This window comes from Phacochoerus africanus, chromosome 16, assembly GCF_016906955.1.
Source record: "Phacochoerus africanus isolate WHEZ1 chromosome 16, ROS_Pafr_v1, whole genome shotgun sequence".
NCBI lineage: Eukaryota > Metazoa > Chordata > Mammalia > Artiodactyla > Suidae > Phacochoerus > Phacochoerus africanus.
In genome coordinates, this window is record NC_062559.1 from 7,372,854 (window position 1) to 7,391,545 (window position 18,692).

General features: G+C 39.4%; 1 protein-coding gene across 1 annotated transcript in view; it reads right to left on the reverse strand.

The window, feature by feature from the left end:
• Positions 1 to 18,692, reverse strand: part of EPHB6 (EPH receptor B6) — a 42,937-nt gene that overhangs the window by 20,830 nt on the left and 3,415 nt on the right. Inside the window, 1 exon segment of the mRNA XM_047763351.1 lies at positions 15,777 to 15,858. The gene's annotated coding sequence lies outside the window, so the exon portion shown is untranslated.

Below are 18,692 nucleotides of genomic sequence, written 5' to 3' on the forward strand. Positions count from 1 at the left end.
AACACTATTGATCACCTTTTAAAAAGCCATTCCCAACTCTCCTCCTTAGCTACCTGACATGGTGAGGCTGCAAACTTAAATACTCGGCTTCCCAGTCTTTCTTACAGTTAGGAGATGATTCTAGACCTAATTCTGGTTCATGAGAAGAAAAGAGGTTTTTGCTGGAGGCAGTTCTGAGAAAACTTTTAGATTTTTGATAAAAAGACACAGATTTGGCTGATGTAGTCCTTTCTCCTCTGCTTTGAAATCTTCCCTTGGACATTGTACTGGTTTCCTATCAAATGCCACAGAAAACCTTAGTGGCTGAAAACAACACAAAGGTATTATTTTACAGTTCTGGGGGTCAGAAGCCTGAAATAAGTCTAACTGGGCTAAAAAGAAAAATCAAGGTATAGAAAGAGCCAAATTCTTTCTGGAAGTGCTGGGGATAATCTCTTTCCTTAACTTTTCTAGCACAAGGTCTGGAGGCCACTGCATTCCTTAACTTATGACCTTTTGTGTCTTTAAAGCCAGCAATTCTGAGTTGATCTTTCTCATTGATTCTCTTTGGTCTTGCTCTTCTACTTTATACCGGATCTTGTGTGATTAGACTGGATACACCCAGATAATCCAGGATAATTCTCTCCATCTCCAGGTCAGATTAGCAAACTTAATTCTATCCACAATCTTAATCCCCCCTTGCCATATGTATTGGCATAATACATTCCAAGAATTAGAATGGAATATTTTGGGGACCATTATTCTGCCTACCACAGACATGATGGCTGGAACTGCAGTTTCCCTATTGGCAGATGAGCCAAAGCCAGCAACTACATACATGTCTTGTTACATGAGAAAAATAAACACCTGTAATCATGATTTTTCTTACATGCAGCTTCATGCTTCTCTCTTGAATACAGACTCAAATATTATGCATCCCCAGCCAAGGGCTTATTCTTTTCAAAAGGCAAGATATGTTCATTCTCAGATCTGTAATGTTCTTAGAACATTTACCACTCAAGTCTGTTTTCCAGTGAGGCACACTAGAAATGTACTCAGAACAATTAAGAGATGAGTAAGCAATTGCATTCTCCATTAGAGAAGCTGTGATTGAGAAAAAGTGGTTATAATCACTGAAGCCATCCAAAATTGAAGGACAAATAAAATACAAAACGAAATACCAACCTGCAAATTGCTAAGCAATAAAAAAGGAAAATTAAGTAATTCAGAGTAATTATGGGGACAAAGTATTCAATGTAAATATAAAAAGTATTTTTTTGAAAGGAGATTTTAAACTCCAGATTCGTATAATCCAACGTACAAGAGGGAAATAGCAAAGATTGGAGTGTCTTCAGTGTGAACTTCCTTGGCGCCACCAAAGGAGATCAATGGTTATTGTTGACATAATTAGGTAAAAAGAATTTTAATGTTTTAAGGTGTGAGATTCACTGTAAAATTGGGTGTTAACCTTACAATCAAAGGTAAAAGCAAATGGATATAGTTCATTCAGGTAGAGATGACATATATAAAAGATAACAAGGAAACATTAAAATATAGAAAATACAATTAAAGTGACAGATGTCGAACCAAGTACAATGTCCTAATAAGCATAATATTCTAGAACAATTTCTAGGGTAAGTCAGTGGGATAAGCACATTGTGAAATCTCTTCACGTAGCGAGTAACAAAAAGTCTCTTTCACATTTTGTCATATACTTAAAGGAACTGTTTTTGTTTGCATTTCTAGAAATGTCATATAAACTGGGTCACTTTGCTATAGAGTAGAAATTGATGGAACACTGCAAACCAACTATAATGGAAAAAATAAAATAAAAAAATAAATGAGATGGTATTTGGGGGGCACTTGACTCTAATTTCTCAAATAAAAATGGAACCATCAGTAACAGTACAAAATAATACTTAACATATAGTTTTGAAATACATAAACCATGGAGTTTAAAGAACACTGGTACCCTTCCCATTTCCCACCTTTTTTCTTCTTCTACCCCTCTCTTTCCCTGCACTTCACAACCCAAGTAGAGATCCCAAATGATGTTGGCTTGTCTGCAAAACTGACCAGGCTCTTAGAAACAATAATTTCAAAGCTTAATCTGAATCTTTGCATAGCTAAAGCCTCAATCATGAAAAAGGATAAAACTTAGAAACGAGCTTTTTATTTATTATAAACCCAACAGGATGCCGTGTGAAAAGAGGAGATGATTTCTTTAAAAATCGTGGGATTGTCACTTTCAAATTCAACAAAAATATAGGCTTAAAGACTTTCCTCACTTTAAGTGAAAACACAAAAATGTTATTTTCCATATTGGAAAACAGAGTACATTTCTTAACTGGATCATATTCATTCTTTGCATTCAAAATAGATTAATGAAGAGGAGACATTTGATAGACAATGTAAAATGTTCAACAGAACTAGGGTAAATTAGGGAACTTTTCTGGGTTAACTCTTATTAAATCCCCACCAACAAGACACCACAAACCTCTTTCCCTTTCTTCCCTGCCACAATTTTTTTAATTGCCTAGAAGGAGCTTTCCTTCCTTCCTTCCCTCCATTCTTTCTTCCTTTTTTTCTCCTTCTCTTCATCCTTCTTCTCCTTCTCCTTCCTTCCTTCTTACTGCTGCACCCACAGCATATGGAAGTTCCTGGGCCAGGGATAGAATCTGAGCTGCAACTGAAACCTATACCACAACTATGGCAACAGCAATGCTGGATCCTTAACCCATTGCACCACAGCATAAACACCCTAGAAGGAGCTTTTCTAACACTGCATTTCATAATAGTGTAATTACTAATTTTATTACGGGCAAGGTGGGCTTTACTGTTAGATAATTAGGTTCTTCCTCCTTATGATTTTGTTTTGCACTTTTTATAAGAATTAATGTCTAGTCTTGTGAGTTGTGCTTTTCTGAATCACTACTACCCGTTGGGTACTAGAAAGAAAAAAAAGTGGCATGTTTATGACTCACATTGGTTGCAAGACAAGAGAGAGCAGATTTAGTGCTACCTTGTATTGTTCTGCTGGGGAGTCCAGAGTAAAGTAAAGAACTCAGAATATCCCCCCAAAGAGATTTTTAGATACCAAATCAATTTAATGTAGTACACATAAGAGGAGTAGAAAAATGAGGTATCAGTGCCACATTCCTTGAAATGAAAGGCAGCGTTTACTGTTGTTCAAAGTAATCTTTCTATTAAGAGGGCTTTTTTTCTCTCTTTTGTCCTCTAGGTAACTTCTATTTACTCTTAAAACCTCAGGTCACAGCACAGAAATCAACCCTTACCTGTACAGTCAATGATTTTTGAGACGTGTGCCAAGACCACCAAACAAGGCAAGAACAGTCTTTGCAACAAATGGTACTGGGCAAGCTGGTTAGCTACATGTCAAGGACTGAAGTTGGACCCTTACTTTACACTATATGCAAAACAATAACTTAAAATAGATCAAAGAGCTAAAACTGTCAAACTCTTAGAAGAAAACACTGAGGAAAAATGTTAATGACATAGGATTTGGCAATGATTTCAAGAACATGACGGCAAAAGCACAGGTAAACATACACGCACACAAATAACTGGACTTTATCAAAATTAGGAACTTTTGTACATTGAGGAGTAATAGTAAGATACCAAGATGACAATGCAAAGAATGGAAGAAAATATTTGCCAATTATATATCTGGTAAGTTTTTCACATCTAGAATATATAAAGGACTCCTAAAACTCAACCATAACAACCAACACCCCCATTCAAAAATGGGCAAAGGACATAAATGAACATCTACCCAAAGATGATATTCAAATGTCCAAGAAGTGCATGAAAAGAAACTCAACATCATTTGCTATTAGGGACATGCAAATCAAAGCCACAATGAGAGACTACTTTGCACTTCCTAAGATGGCTATAATTTAAAACATGGAAAATAACAAGCGTTGGTGAGGATGTGGAGAAACTGGACTTCTTGTGTATTGCTGGTGGGAATGGAAAAGGGTGTGGCCGCTGTGGAAAAGAGTTGGACAGTTTTCTAACAAGTTATACACAGAACTGCCACACGATCCAGCAATTTCACCATTGAGTAGATACCCAGAAGGACGGAAAGCAAGGACTAGAACAGATATTCCTACATCCATTTTCATAGCAGCATTACTTACAATAACCAAAACATGGGAACCATCCAAGTGTCATCTACAAACAGATTAACAAAAGGTGGTATATACATATAATGAAATATTATTCAACCTGAAAAAGGAATGACATTTTGATGTGTGCTCCATGGATGGACCTTGAAAATATTATGTTTAGTGAAATAAGGTATAGATGGACAAATATTGTATGTTTCTCATTTAATAAGGTATCTAGAAGAGGCAAATTCATAGAGACAGAAAATTGAACAGAGGCTGCCAGGGGCTGGGAGGGAAGGAGCTTAATTACAGCAAACACTCTGTACATGTGTATTACTTAGGTGAAAAATTTGGGGGCATCAATAGTGGGTGATGGTTACACAGCATTGTGAATATATTCAATGTCACTGAATTGTGGTTAAAATGACAAATGTGGAGTATGTATATTTTATAATAATTAAAAACCTCACTTGTGATGGAACATGATGGAGAAAAAGAATGTGTGTGTGTATATATATATATGTGTATATATATATATATATATATATATACACACACGCATACACACACACATATGTACATATATATATATATATATATATATATATATATATACCATTGGGTCACTTTGCTGTACAGCAGAAAATGACAGAACATGGCTAATCAGGTATGATAGAAAAAATAAAAATCTTTAAAAAATTTCTAAAAACGTCTCAGCTCACAGATGGCTGTTTCAGGGGAAATTTCTGAAATCCTATTATCCTCACTCGCAGAAGCCTATGCATTTTCTTTCATCATATTTATCCTCGTTTGTAAATATATATTGATTTGTGTGGTTTTCGAGGAACAGCGTTCTCTTCTTCAGGGCGGTGTGATCCATGATGTTTTCAGGTTTGCTTACTTCTCTCCCAGCCCGGTCTAGCCCATTGAAATAATTCCAGAGAAAAGTTTTTACTGAATTCCTTTCTCCAGTAGGAAGGGAGGAAACTAAAATACAATCTTGAGTACCACATGCATAGCAATTACCTAAATCTTTTCTAGCCACGACATTTATAGAGCTGACTAATTTTAATAGATCACTTAAAAACATTATTTAGCAAACGTGGCTTGACTAGGCCACACACAAACACAGAGAAACAAGTCTAATTATTCTATTGTCACATCACATAATTATCTGTGGTCAAATTATAGATTGTAGAAGGGATAATTACTCCTAATGGTCTCCAAGAGTCATCATTTGCTTTTATCTGAATTTGGGAGGATTGAGCAAAGTATTAGAAAGTGATGTGGCAACACATTCTGATTTTCCGTAATTCACCCAAAGACTGATAATCTTGGAAGTAAACAACCTTTCCTATGAGAATTTACTATCTTGTGATGGGCTTGAAAAGATGAACAAAGTATTACGGACTTAAACACCTAATAATTCGCAAGAGCGTTTCATGCAGTTGTTAATAGTTCTAGGGATGATGAATAACCAAAAAGGGAAGTTTGCTCCTATTTTTCTTTTTCTTTTCTCATTCGCCTAGAAAGTTTAATGTTTTCAGAATAACTTCTTTGATGAATGCTTTAGATTCTGAACACCTGGCAGAGTATTGACAAAATCATTCTATAAGCATATTGAAAAAGCATTTCTCCTTCTAGTCACGTTTCCTTTTTTAGTAGTAATGGTGGTGGTGAGGACAGTGGATTTAATGCTACTTAAAATATTTTTAGGGTGCTATATAGGATGCTAACTATATTGATGTTATTATATATATGTGTGTATATATATAAAATTTGTCTTCTTAGGGACACGTCCAGGGCACATGGAGTTTCCCAGCCTAGGGGTCCCATCACAGCTGTAGCTGCCACACAACGCCACAGCCACAGCCACAGCCACACAGGATCCTAAGCTGCACCTGCAACCGATACCACAGCTCACAGCAACACCAGATCCTTAACTCACTGAGCAAGGCCAGGGATCCAACTTGGAAAACCTGGAAAACCGATCCAACCTCCATACTGTTTTCCAATTTCCTCATGGATGCTAGTCAGATTCAGTTCCACTGAGCCATGATGGCAACTCCTGAAGTTATTACATATTCCTTCTTAATGCACTTTGTTATGGATGAGTGTGTTCTCCAATTGTGTTATGTAGTCTATTCCTCCACACAGAAATAATTTCATGTCTTTGTAAATAAATGATTAAGGCCTTTATGACTGTTTTTGTTGGGACTCTGATAAGTCTGCGTGTGCTTATGATGTGTGTCTTTCTCTGTGATCTAGGAGTTTTCCATCTGCTAAATGCCATTGAAGAGTTTCAAAAAAAAAAAAAAAGGCTAAGAAACTGGTTGGCAGAGAAAAAACATTCGAGCAGTAGAAATTCGTTGAATATGATAGAGAATGTTTTGTTTTGTTTTTTTCCTCTTAAGCAGCTGGTTTGAAAATTCTCCTTGGGGAAAGTTGTTTTGTTTTGTTGTATTTGGAGGAAATCTGTTGGTAAGCTATTTGGGGCAAGAGCGACTGCTATGTGCATGCTCAGATACTGCAAGTTACTCCCATGCTGCCCTCTAAATCCAGGCCTTAAATCAGGTGGGCTGTCATTTTTCTTTTTCTTGCTGGGTATTATATGCATATGTAATTTTGGGTGTAGAGGCGACAGCGGGGCTAAATTGCTTCACATATTAAAGGGGTGAGTGTTGAGGTGTTTGTGTTTGTTTTTATTTTGTTTCTTTTTTAATTTTTTTTAAAATTATAGTTGATTTACAAGGTTTTGTCAATTTTTGCTGTACAACAAAGTAACCCAGTTATATTTACATACTTTTTTTCACATTATCCTCCATCACATGTTCCATCACAAGTAACTAGATATAGTTCCCTGTGCTATACAGCAGGATCTCATTGCTTAACCACTCTAAATGCAATAGTTTGCATCTACTAACCCCAAACTCCTAGTCCATCCCACTCCCTCCCCCACCCCCTCCCCCTCGGCAACCACAAGTCTGTTCTCCATGGCCAAGAGTTTCTTTACTGTAGATAGATTCATTTGTGCCATACATTAGATTCCAGATATAAGTCATGTCATATGGTATTTGTCTTTCTCTTTCTGACTTATCTCACTTAGTATGAGAATCCCTAGTTCCATCCATGTTGCTGCAAATGGCATTATTATTATTATTTTATATAGCTGAGTTGTATTCCATTGCGTATATGTACCACATCTTTGTAATCCATTCATCTGTGGGTGGGCATTTAGGTTGTTTCCATGTTTCGCCTATTGTGAATCGTGCTGCTATGAACATAGGGGTACATGTATATTTTTCAATGAAAGTGTTGTCTGGATATATGCGAAGGAGTGGGATTACTGGGTCATCTGGTAGTTCTACATGTAGTTTTCTGAGGTACCTCCATACCGTTTTCCACAGTAGTTGTACGGATTTATAGTCCCACCGACAGTAAAGGAGGGTACTCTTTTCTCCACACCCTTTCCAAGTTATTTGTAGACTTACTAAGGATGGCCATTCTGACTGGTGTGAGGTGGTACCTCATTGTAGTTTTGATTTGCATTTCTCCGATAATTAGTGATGTTGAGCATTTTTTTCCTGTGCCTGTTGGAAATGTCTATTCAGGTCTTCTGCCCATTTTTCAATTGGGTTGTTTAATTGTTTTTAAAATAGCCATTAGAAGGAAATGTCAGGATACCAAAGGGGAGTTGGGGGAGAGCAGTTAAAGGAAACCATACTTTCTTCTCAATAAAATGTCAAATAAAATCAAAAGAGATGCAGCTGTCAGCAACACTACTTCAGGCTTCTGACTTCCTCAGTGAGGGTGGGGTGGGTAATGACACCAGAGGCCTTGGCCCCAGAGCCAGATCTCCATAGACTCCCAATCTACCAAGAAAGAAGTTGTATCATCGTGGTAAATGTAACCCTCCCTGGGCAGGACCCTTCTGTTTGTTTCCCAGGAATCTCACGGGGAAGCCCATGAACAATTATTTTTGTCTTATTTGAGGTATTAAAGCATAACTTTCGGGTGTTCCCGTTGTGGCTCAGGGGAAACAAATCTGACCAGCATCTGTGAAGATGCAGGTTCGATCCCTGGCCTTTCTCAGTGGGTTAAGGATGTGGCGTTGCTGTGAGCTGTGGTGTAGGTCGCAGACGCAGCTCGGATCCTGAGTTGCTGTGGCTGTGGTGTAGGCCGGCAGCTATAGCTCCGATTAGATCCTTAGCCTGAGAACTTCCATATGCCACGGGTGCAGCCCTAAAAAGACAAAACAACAACAACAACAACAAAACTTTCTTTCTAAGCTACTAATGAAGCAAATGTGCAAACAAACCAGATTCCTTAAGGAACCACTTGGTGGGTAAGGCTCATTGCTTATTACAATACTGACAGGCATGTATCTTTAAGAGCAGGATGCAGGGACCCTGAGTTACCTTTCTTTAGATTATGGTCCTTGTCTGTTAGTACCTGTATTCCTTTTCCATGCATGTAAAAATCACCACTTAACTTTTCCTGGAGGCCCACCTGGAGATGTTCAAGTGCATGCTGAGCTAGAAAGAGGAGGATCAGGGAGAAAGAAAAGGCAGAGTAAAGCTGGGGAGAGGGAGTCCCAGGTTGGGGGGTGGGGGATGGAAATCATGCGATGAGTCCCTCCCTCAGCATTTGTAATGAAATGTAACCTGTGTCACTTCCAGATCTAGAAGCTTAATAGGTAGGTGTACTTTATGTTTTTTCTTCTTATTGACTTGATATAGGCGAGGAGAAGGATCTTGGAAATTACATCTTCTTAATAGGCAGGTGCTAAAAATATAAACCACCACCAGGTCTCTGAATTATTCCTTGGAGAGATAATTGCCACCTACCAGGAACACTGATTTAGGACTTTACATGAGGGAGAAATAAACTTCTACCATGGCTGTACCCTTAGGAAGTTTAGAGTTTGCTTGTTACAGCCGCTAATGCTAGCCTAACTGATATACTCTGTTGGTGTATGGAGAAATCAGAGATGGTTCATGGGGGTGTTAGAGTCCAAGGATCAAAGACGACAGTTGTCTGATTGTTGGCAGATGGAACAGTGGTTTGAGTGAGACATTCTCGAAAACTAACATGGCAGCCACTATCCCAGGGCTCTTCCCACTATGTGTATGCTGCAGAGAATGGAGGAAAAGAAAGCACTGAATAACGTAAAACATGGCTACCTCAGTCCCTGCTTCTGCAGCTCGTCATGAAATCTAAAGGAATCGTCACTGCATCCTTCTTACACCTCCCATTCCACTTTCCCTCTACCCTCCACCAGCACCTTAGCAAGGCAGAGTTCTCTTTTTCATTGGAGGCACCACACCTCCATTCCCAGAGGATCTGAGTCCATGGGGTCCTGGCTTCACCGGGATGCTGAAGTTTTGAATAGGAATACTGGGCAGAGGAATGCTAAGAGGCAGCCCAGGGGATGCTCTGAGTTCTAGGCGCAGTCCTGCTGGACATGGATATGCAACAGCCACCCTACTTCCCTTTGATCACGGGGATCGTTCACTTCAGCTAATACAGCGGCGTCTTTATGCGTATACTTCAAGAAGATGTACCCATTACTGTTTAACTTTTCCCTTCATGCTTTTCATCTGCTTTGTGTGCTTTTTTTTTTCCCTTGGCGGGGGTTGTCTACATTTTCCAGCTTTTTTCCTGAAATTCTCATTGAAATAATAGTTCTTAAGTGCCAATGACTCTCATATTCTTTGATTGTGTTCATCTATCCTTTTGCTAATCAACGAATGCAATATATCCTCAAACTTTTCTGAAAAGAAAAAAGAGACCTAAAACTCATCTGAGGTCCTCATCTTTGCCCTTGATGGAAGAAATTTTCACAATTGAGTTATGGGGAAGTCATTCTGGCTTATACATACGTTGGCTTGAACTTTATGCCAAATAAATCAGCCTGTGTTATGGTCTGTCAAATATCCATTGTACATCTGCTTTAATCATTAAAGAGTCACTCATCCAGTTATACAAAGGGATAAGTTGCGTCCCACTGCAGTCACCCACCAACAGTGTGCCTTAATGGGAATTCAGACAGGAAAAGAGGATGAAGCATTCTATGCTTTGGATTAACATGCTGGGCTCCTACACTGTTACGATGCATATCTAAGGAAGAATTTCAATGACCGCAGATGCTTGCATCTTCCCATACATAGAAAAACATGAAAATCACTAACTTGAGATCTCTGTTCTTTGTGATTAGCAGTAATTTTTACTAAGATGTTTGTTTTTCCCAGCCAAAGAAAATTCATTCATGTACTGGCTCATTCTCCTCGGTGCTACCAAGAAGATATTTCACAGGCTATCGTCCTCGGTTTGACTCAAATAAAATTCTTTTCTATTCTTATGATAGATTGTTTATTGATTAGTGGTATTAATACCCTGCATTATCTGTTTCCTTGAGTCAATATTCTGTTTTGATGATTTTAGTCTTTTCCTTTATGTTACTATATAGGAGTAATTAATCATACCTGTTAGAACAAACAATCACCCAATTCTTAGCACTTGAGCCCCTCAGTTTTCTCTTCACCTAAAGGCCAGTGCCTGTCTGTCTGGTGAGGAAGCTTACTTGGATAGCTCTTCTATGAGAAGTGACTCTGAGATCCAGGACACAGCTATCCAAAGCTGCTGATTGTTGTTACAACATGTGAGAGAGAAGGATCACAGGTGGGAGATTTGAGGCTAAGCCTGGAAATGGCATGTTTCTGCTTACATTCCACTATTCAGAACTAGTTGTCTGGCTGCACCTAGATGCAAGGGAGCTGGGAAATGTAATTTTCCAGGACCCCCAAGATGTTAACAAATAGTTTGATGAATCTATAGCATTTTCTTTGCCACAGCTGTTTTTTATTTTTATTTTTCGAAAGCCAAATATTAGCTGATACTTAGTCTCCAAGCATATTCACGAAGTACATATGAATGACCTGTAACTGACCATATTTCTCCTGATAGTGTGGCCTCTTCCCTACAGGAGAAGACTGACTGCACATGTTCTTTGTGGGCATGGTGTGTGGACTGGCAGACTTTGCTCAAAGATAAGGAAGCTGGTAGTCTCTTCCCTGGAAGCCATTGCCCCTCTTAGGCTGACAGTTTTAACTCCTGTGAAAGGCATTTTTACAGCTCCACGTCAGAGGCATTTTCCTTAAACAGGTTCATAGGTGTGGAGGTCGGAAAGAAGGCTTTGACTTGGCAGCCATTGAACACATAACTGTTAAACCAATTGTCTTGCATTAAAGTTGTTCTCATATTCTGACTATATCCCTGCGGACTTAAGGAACTCCGTCCATAGCTGCTCTTTCTCCTGTACCTGCACTGAGCCGTGTTTCTCTCCACTCTCATTTACATATCACTTTGGCCGCAGCTATTTTTGATCTTTCAGCAATTCATAAAATCTTGTTTTGACAGTACTTTCCTTCTATTATTCAGCAATCATATTAACCTCTTCTCCTTTTTGCTCTTTACCAAAAATTTATATTTCAATAGTTTCTGGATTTTTTTTTTTTTGAAGAGGAGGTACATGATTTTGTTCAAACTCTCCTCCTGAACTAAAAGCTCTGTGTGTTCACTTAGCAATAAATGATTATCCATGCCGATATAGCCATTTTCTGTATCATTAAATAATCTCCTAAAACAAATTTCGAAGTGCAAAAAAGATTCCATTTTATAGTATACCCTAAGTTACTAACGTTCACTGGTTGAATATTTAGCTTCTTTTTGATAATTAAAAGCAACCCTGCAATTGACATTCTTATACCTGGGATGTTAAATGCTTGATGATTTTCTTAGATAAAATTCCTCAAAGTGGAATTGCTTTTTTGTGACTTTTTTATGTATGTATGACAAATTGCCCTACTGAAACACCATACTGTCTTATAAGGCTTTTCGCAGGAGGTGTTATCATTAAATATATTTTCTTACCACTAGCACTTTCTCCTGGATGCCTTTATGTCCTCAACTGTAAAATATAGCCTAGGAATTAGAGTCTTGTAAACATTAAACATATACTTCATAGGCACCTACAATCTAAATATACAATAACTTTTGTTTTTAAAAATAATGAATTATTGGGAAAAAAACAAAAGAGCCAGCTGTCTGTTTCTCAGGATCATTAAAAGGGTAAAATGAGATAATATATGTAAAAATACACAGATGTGACTGAGGGGGCGTGGCTTATGTGACACCCAATTATGCCACTTTGTCATATGGACTGTTTTGGGCTGATGATGATCAAAGCCTAACAGACTGAGGAAGAGGTGTTTTTGTTTGTTTCATATCTCCCTTAACTGCCTAACATTTAGATAGAGGGCCTGTACAGGAAGAGAGCTAATACCAGATATAACTTTTTATTTCAGAAAGACTTATCTTCAGGTCATGGCCAATATCAGCCCTTCATGCCTTCCTGTGAATTGCTTTCTTTCACTGTGAAGTCCCCAAACTCTTACCCCCTTCTTTTCTCAGAAGGCATATCAGCATCAGTCGTCTGACTGCCTTACAGCCTCGTATCTTTAGGGTTCCCATATGTATGAGATGTATTTATTTTTCTTCTGTTAATCTGTCCAATGCCAATTTTAATTACTAAACCAGCCAAAGAGCCTAGCATAGAACAGATTTTTTTTCCCCTAGGATAAAAGGGAAAAGCCTAGAATAGAAGGGAAAAGTACTTCTATATACACTTTCTTATATATAGTATATATACTATACTATATATGCAGTGTCCATGCGTACTACATGTATATCCTACATGATATACATGTAGTATGTAAGTATTAAGTATGATTGTTCTCTCTCCTAATCCAGGCCTCTTGAATGCAAGAGTCAGCTAAATCCCCAGGCCCTAGCTAGGACACAGGAAAGCAAGCACATCACAGGGACAGCAGCTAAGCTTCCGGCAGGTGGTGTGATTGACCCATTACTGAAGAAGATCAAAGAGACCAACAAAGGACTGGCCTCAGGGAATTTATTTTCCCTTGGCCAGATTCCCTTTTAATTACAGATTTATCTGAGCATCTGTGTGTGAGCAATTTATCCAGAAGACTGCCGATCACCTCCTTCCTGCACCATCCCTGTGGCTAAGGGATTTTCTGCTCACCCCCATTCTCACTGAGTCTTTGTAGGAATACGAGCCAGGTATAGAAAGGACACACTTCTGGTTCCCTCCAGAGCTTTGGGGTTGGCAGGAAGGAAAGGACAGAGCTTTGGAAAGAATAAGAGGAAAGAACTAGCTTAATAAACGCTATGGGTATTTAAATGGATTTAAACCTTGCATGTGGATAGGTGATTCTTTTTTTTTTTTTTTTTTTTTTTTTTGCTTTTTAGGGCTGAATCCATGGCATGTAGAAGTTTCCAGGCTAGGGGTCAAATTGGAGCTGAAGCTGTCAGCCTACACCACAGCCACAGCAATGCCACATCTGAGCTGCATCTGTGACCTATACCAGAGCCCATGGCAACACTGAATCCTTAACCCAGTGAGTGAGGCCAGGGATCGAACCCAAGTCCTCATGGATACTAGTCAGGTTTGTTACCACTGAGCCATGATGGGAGCTCCACTATTACAATTATTAGAAAGTTAGGTCCAGAAATTATGCAACAAAGAGAACTTGGGTTGGACAAGTGAAACAATTGTCCCAGATGTGTCTCTGCCTTGATTTTTCCTGTAAATTTAGGATCTTTGGGATGAAGTGCGGGCTACACAGAATATTTTACACTAGGAGCCTTATTTTCTTCTTCCCCTTTTCTTCCTCTCCCTCTGCCCTTCCTGTCCTGGAGTACATATACCCTCGTCAGTTAAAGGCAGTCATTGTTTTACACTGACATCCAGCTCTATAATACATTTGATCAGGAGTAATTGTCACCAGACCCATTCAAGCAGTCCTTGTGTCCTGCTTTGTTTTCCACATCTGTGCCCTGAAGTCAGCTCTGAGCAGGGACAGTGTGGTGTTGTTTTAGGGAGGCAATGCTCGAGGCAGGTGTCTAAAACAAGGCGGTCCTTTCTGAGTTTATATCATTGCAGTCATGCATGCTTCTGCTGGTAACAGGTATTAAATAATCGTGGCTTTAAAAGTAACCAGGTTTTTTTTTTTAAGTTATTTCTTCATTTAGTTTTGCTTTTTAGGGCCACATGTGCAGCGTAAGGAAGTTCCCAGGCTAGGGGTGGAATCGGAGCTGCAGCTGCCAGCCAGTGCCACAGCAACACAGGGATCCAAGCTGTGTCTACGACCTACACCACAGCTCATGGCAACGCCAGATACTTAACTCACTAAGCAAGACCAGAGATAGAACCTGCAACCTCACGGATACCAGTTGGAACCACAACGGGAACTTTTTTTTTTTTTAATTTACATAAAAGAAGTCCAGAGTGGGGTAGTCTAGAGCTGGTAAAAAGGCTGTAAAGTGGTCTTGGCAAGACAGTTCATTTCTCTTTCACATAAAGGCAAGAATATAAGTAGTTCAGGGTGGTTGGAGAAGCCGTGCGCAATGATCTAAGACCCAAATCAACTTTCTGTTTTGCTCCCTAGAGGACTGGTACCCAAGACTGAGTAAAAGGCATTCCACGCAGGTACCGAGGAGCAGACTAGAGGAAGGGGGACAGAATGGACACATGAACTTCTTTTTAGGGCTTGTAGCGCAAGTTGCACGCAATGCCAGACCTTACGTCCTGTAACTAGAATAAAGTCACTTGACTATGCCTTTCTATAAGCAAAGCTGGGGGGAAAAATGTATTCCAAATTTCCAGTACCCAACTAAATTTAATTGTGGTTTATTAGAGCAGAAGAATTATAGAATTGATACTGGGGAACAATTAGCAGTTTCTGCTACAGTAGAATATTTTACTTGGTGGAGAACTTGGACAAATAAATCCTTGATCTGATAAAGTCATAACTACTTAAGGAAAGAAGAATGTTAACTCCAGGGAAATCAGTAAGAGTTACACAAGAAGATAACTGTAACTATACCTGTGTGACTTAGCAATAAACAAGTATTTATGAAGTCATAATACTATAAACACAGTTTTAATTTTCAACTTTTAGAGGCGATTTACAGACAAAGCACGATGCAGTTGATTATGCTACGAAAGAGAAGGTGAATTATATCGACCTGGACAGTGTAGAAGGAAAATTATGGATGACAAATTTGGTGCATGGAAGAAGGGAAAAGAAACAAGAAAAGATTTAGGGTACCAATATCATCATATTACAAATCGAGGAATGAATTTTTAAGGTTAAAGGAATAAAGATTTGAGGATGTGTGGAGTGTGACTATTGCTTAGAGGTACAAAAGTAATTAATAGAGACTTTATATAAATAGTGGTACAGTTACGTGGGTCTACTGGACTTAATCAGGAGAAATAAATGACCTAGGTACTCATCCATTAAGACTGTGCCACTATGCACTGATTAGCTTCCCCTTCCCAGTGGAGTGGTGTCCTGTGTTTAATATGACTACAGGGATGCAGGGGGGGATTCTGTGGTCTTGGGAGACAGCTAAGAGGATGTCGCTGTGGCAGGAGTAGATGAAATAAAAGGTAATACATTGGAGGGATGGAGGAATGCACACAAATAAATTTGTGGTCCTTAACACAATTCCTTTACATAAGCAGGTGCATCAAGATAACCCAGCAGGACGTAATAAACTATTTGAGCCTCCTGTACTCACCAAATGACCTTCCACTTAGCCTTCTTGTTTGCCCTTTTCCCAAGGGAAAGGATGTGCGGGCTTGAGAGCATCTCCCCAGGACCTGTGAACAAGTACATTTTGTCCTTAGTGAATTTTAAATTTATAAACTGGCATTCTAATTTATAGAGCAACCTTTTCTTTGAACCCGAATAATCCATGAGAGACTGATCCATCTTTTCTGTCATAGTATGAGTTTCTGAGCCTGGGAAGCTAAAGGCTGCAACTTGGGCGTATTGGCTTGACCGAAGTGTGTGACATCACAGAGGAAGCTCCAGTGGTCAGCAGAGCAGATCCTGCAGCTGTCCCTACTCCCTTACTTGGCTTCCTCTCAGCTACATAATGATTATTTGAGGGGATTAACCCTCACTTATAAAACTGGGGACAGCTGGACTTCATTGAAGTTATCTTCCACTATTGACCAGCTGATCCTCTGCCTGTGCTGCTTGGACCTTTTTTGTTCTCCTTATGTTTCTTTGTGCCCAAATCTTCCCTCCACGGAGGAATGAGGTCCATTGTGGTCCAAGGAGGATGTGGTCCTCACCCTTCCTTGCCAGCTCCTGTTCCAACCATCCCTCAGATCAGGTTCTCAAGTCCTATTTTTTTCACTCCAGGAGTCCTTGGGTTCAAATCTTGGCTCTACCACTACCCAGCTGAGAGTATCAAGTGAGGGAAATTATTTAGCAACTTGAGAACTCATTATTTTCATCCATAAGTGTAATGGGTTGACTTTCATGAAATACAAGGACATCCCATGGTGGGCAATTAATCAGTCTGTGGACTTGTGGCTGGACTGGAAGGATTCCCCTAGACCCACAGTTCCCAATGCAATCAATGAAAAACATGATTTCATCTTTTACGTAAATATAATTCGAGTTTGAAAATGATAGTAATTATATTATTTTATTCAGTCTAGAGACAATAGTTAATGCTGTAATAATGTCCTGTGTTGAGATCCAGCTGCCCTCCCTCTCCTAAGCCCTGTAGATCAGGGCCACACCTTTAATAAGATTCTCATAATCACTCCTCTATATGCCTGTGTTTGCTGCTCTGTCTTTGGTTGGGAACGGCTCCTAAGGCCTGCCTCTCTGCCCTCTGCTGATGTTTCAGTATCACTTAAACCAGCTCCTTCCTTCCTTCCTCTCTCCCTCCTTTCCTCCTTCTCGCTCTCCCTTCCTCCTTCCTTCCCTTCCTCCTTCCTTCCCTTCCTCCCTTTCCCTATTCTCCATCGTTTTCTATATTTGTTTGGCACATTCAGGCTGCATTGTATCTAGCTGTATGCATCTCAGAGGTTATTGACTTATTTATCTATATTTAGCACATCTTAATGCTGCCAATGTCTCAGGAGCTACTTGCCTCTACGCTTAGTTTTTTTTTTTTTACCCTCTTTATTTGCTATCTTGTCGCTATAACAGATTCTAACATTCTCATAATATCAGCTATGTCCCATATATAAACGTTAGATAGATGCCATATGCACATAAATATTTTAAGTTCCTTCTTCCTCGGTTTTTCACTACATTAAAATGTTTGAAGTCTAGACAAGTTGGATAGTCCCAGTTTTTTTTCTTTCATCTTTATCTTCTTATCCTTTTCTTTCCCTGGACTCCCATGGCTACGAAGAAATATGGGAGTTCACCTGACTGCGACAAGCCTTTGCTATTAGTAAAAATACCACAATTGGGGCTTCTTAATGTTTTATTTTTCTATCATAATTATAGCTTCATTAAACCTAGAGGCAGTGGCCACACCTAGGGCTTTTATAGAATATGCAGAAATCAACCCTCTCCTTTGCTCTTGGGTGTGTGTGTGTGTATTTTCCATTTGGTGACACAGCCTTCTACTTCAGAGCTTGTCTCAGCTGTTTCACCAAGGACCTGAGGGGTGGTTTGGAGAACTGGAGGAGGAAGACCTTATCACTAATATCTTATTGCCTTATTCACCCATTAGGGGACCACACCTCATCTTAACTGCTTACCTTTCAAAATTCTTAGGGAAGTATGGAGTTTTACTCTCCCAAAGACCACCACCCTAGCAATGCAGGAACACCTAGCTTACTCTAATTGTTTTGCATTTTGCTTCCACCAAACATTGGGTCATATTCAATGTATATTTATGTCTACAGGTAAGAGAGAGGTTACAGTGACATATCTTACCAGTATAGACATTTTCAGGCTTCACAGACATGCTGAGATACTTACACCACTGTGATCAAAACCACGTACCAGACCCTAAATCTTTGTGTTTTGAAGTCAAAGACCTTTTCTTTAGCCTCCCCTCAGTCTCAAAAGGCTGACTCAAGAGTTAATGATTAGGAAATATTGGTACAGCTTAAAACTAGGTAAAACAGTCTCCACTATGTTAAGTCCTGCCTTGGCCCACTAATTTATTACTAATGTTTACTTTCTAGTTAGAAGTTGAAAGACTCCCTAACACCCCTTCCCTGTAAGCCATCTTCCTTCCAGAGAGAAGGTCAAGGAATGATAACCCCAAAGACAACCAGAAACCATTACAGACCCACTGACGCCAGATTTGATGGCTCTGAAATGATCTATGGATGAAGACTAATACAGACACCTTAATCAATAACCCTGTCTTCTGAGCCAAACCTATAAAACCCCTTGTTATCCCCCTCTTAAGACAGGACATAATTTTGAGGCACTCGCCTGCTGTGTCCTCCTTTGCCTGGCAGACCAATAAAGCTGTTCTTTCTCTTCCTCAAAGTCTGATTTAACTGGTGCAGGTGTACAGAGGCCCGATTTTTGGCTACATGATTGAATGAAGTAATGACATTTTTAGGAGACCTCCAGTTTAAGAAAAAAAGTGGAGGAAGGTTCTTTATTCTTAGGCCCCCTTCAGAGCCCTGAGTATATATCTCTTACTGACCCTTAGCTCCAT